Raw genomic sequence first — 2785 nt, 5'->3', positions numbered from 1 at the left:
ACAGCCAAAATCTCCTCTCGATTCCTTCCATGAACGAGAGGTCCACTTTCAATTCGAGTGATCAAACCTTCCTACAGTTAGGGTCATCTCAAACCCCCGTTTGGTCAAACATTCCTACAGTTAGGACCAAAACCATAATTCACTCTCGATAAATGAGAAATTTATCTTTAGTTCGGTAATCAAACCTTCCGACAGTTAGGGTTATCCGAATCTTGTCGATTCTCGGAGTGGAGATCCCACTCTTAGTTTCATCTTTTTGGATTCTAGGAGTGGAGATCCCACCTCGAGATCAAACCTTGAGATCCCACTGTTAGTTTGAACTTTTTGGATTCTCGGAGTGGAGATCCCACCTCGAGTCTCCTTTCCAGCTGAAGATAGAATATAAAATTCTTCTTCCTCAGTGTCGGGAGATAGAATATAAAATTCTTTCTCTCCCATTTCGGATTCGTCTTTGCCCCAAGAGAAGACACTACCTTTTTCAACTCCCAAAATCCATGCCTTTTATGCATGGGGAATTTTATCCCGAAGCCTAAGCAGGGATAAGCCAACGCCTAACACGCGTTGCCGGTTTAGTCTTTCACCGATTGAAAAAGACACCAGAATCCAGTCTGGGGTATTTTATCCCGAAGCCTAAGTAGGGATAAGTCAGCGCTTAACCTGCGTTGCTGGGTGGTTCGTTCCCGTAAAAACGACCGAGTCTACGTATTCAGCATCGTAGCAACAAAAATCCATGCCTTTTATGCATGGGGAATTTTATCCCGAAGCCTAAGCAGGGATAAGCCAACGTCTAACACGCGTTGCCGGTTTAGTCTTTTACCGATTGAAAAAGACACCAGAGTATAATTCTGGGGACTTTCATCCCGAATCTTAAGTAGGGATGAGTCAACGCCTAATACGCTTGCCGGATGCCATATTCCCGTAAGAAATGGCGAAGTCTATGTATTCAAAATCATAGCATTAAGTCTAAGAGAAGCAATTCTCTTAGCACAACGTTACATGTGAAACGGGTTTTAATAATTCACATGCTAGCCCGATTCAAACAGTAATCGGTAAAGGCACGTCAAACCCGTTGATGGCTGGGGGTTTGCCAAAAATCCCAAAGCCTATGTCTAACACACATGGCCGGTTAGTCTTTGACCGTAAAAAGGACAAAAGACCACATATTCAACATTGTGGCAGGTTGTTATTAATAACACCATAATCCGTGCCTCACACGCACGGGGAATTTTATCCTGAATCCTAAGTAAGGATAAGTCAGCGCCTAACACGCGTTGCCGGGTAGTCTATTCCCGTGAGAAAGACGAAGTCTACGTATTCAATATCGTAGCACTAAAAGGGTTAACTCTTTTAGCTTAAACGTCACATAGGAGCGGACTTAAACAATCCGCATGCTAGCCCGACTCAAACGGTAGTCGGTAAAGGCTAATCAAATCCGTTGAAGGCTGGGGATTAGCCAAAAATCCTAAAGTCAACGCCTAACACGCGTCGCCGGGTAGTCTATTCCCGTGAGAAAGACGAAGTCTACGTATTCAATATCGTAGCACTAAGAGCGTTAACTCTCTTAGCACAACGTCACATGCGGAACGGACTTAAACAATCCGCATGCTAGCCCGACTCAAACGGTAGTCGGTAAAGGCTAATCAAATCCGTTGATGGCTGAGGATTTGCCAAAAATTCTATAACTGCGAGTCATTGACGCATCAACTCCCCTAGTTGGTCTCGTGACTCGAGCACCCAACAAATTCGGGACAAAATCCACACATGCAGATGAATCAACTTTAACAGTTGGTCCTGCAACCCCAACATTCGGGACCGCGATGCTCCAATACCTTAAGAGCTTAAACTGTGTATACTCCAGCAAACGTACGAGTATAAACTGTGTTAATGGCGATTTGTAAACCCTAGGGACAACGCCGGTCAACGCGTAACCCTAGGTCAACGCCAAGCAACGCGTTGCAACAAAAGTCAACGTTCGACGATTCAAACCCTAAGGGTCAACGCCGGTCAACACATAACCCCAGGTCAACGCCAAGCAACGCGTTGCGACAAAAGTCAACGTTCGACGATTCAAAACCCTAAGGGTCAACGCCGGTCAACGCGTAACCCTAGGTCAACGCCAAGCAACGCGTTGCAACAAAAGTCAACGTTCGACGACTCATACCTTAAGAGCTTAAACTGTGTATACTCCAGTAAACGTACGAGTATAAACTGTGTCAACGTTCGACGTTAGAAACCCTAAGGGTCAACGCCGGTCAACGCGTAACCCTAGGTCAACGCCAGTCAACGCGTTGCGACAAAAAGTTAAAGTTCGACGCTCAAAACCCTAAGGTCAATGCCGGTCAACGCGTAACCCTAGGTCAACGCCAGTCAACGCGTTGCGACAAAAGTCAACGTGCGAGGATGAAAACGACGACGGCCAAGCGATAAACGCAGCGCCGGAAGAACTTCGGCTATTCGTCAAAGCATTGGATAGACCAAAAATCGAAGGAGTCAAGGGTGGAAGCTAACTACAGGTCCTTTATGCCGACTGAAGGCTAGACCAATCACATCCAAAGTATTCCAGCCTCTTCTATAAAAGAAACGAGTCTGGAACGCTTTGGAGGGGGTATCTGTAGGCATCGAAAATTGCCTATAGGTCTCCACGAATAGCTCAGTGTTAAGGAACGACAATGAACGTCACTATCTGGTTCACATGAGTTCGACTGACGTTGACAAATGCTTGAAGTGAATCAACAAACTACGTGAAGCATCGGAGTTTCAGAATAACGAGGATACGAATTGATCG

Source organism: Asparagus officinalis, chromosome 6 (assembly GCF_001876935.1).
Source record: "Asparagus officinalis chromosome 6, Aspof.V1, whole genome shotgun sequence".
NCBI lineage: Eukaryota > Viridiplantae > Streptophyta > Magnoliopsida > Asparagales > Asparagaceae > Asparagus > Asparagus officinalis.
Note: the sequence above shows the minus strand (reverse complement) of the source record.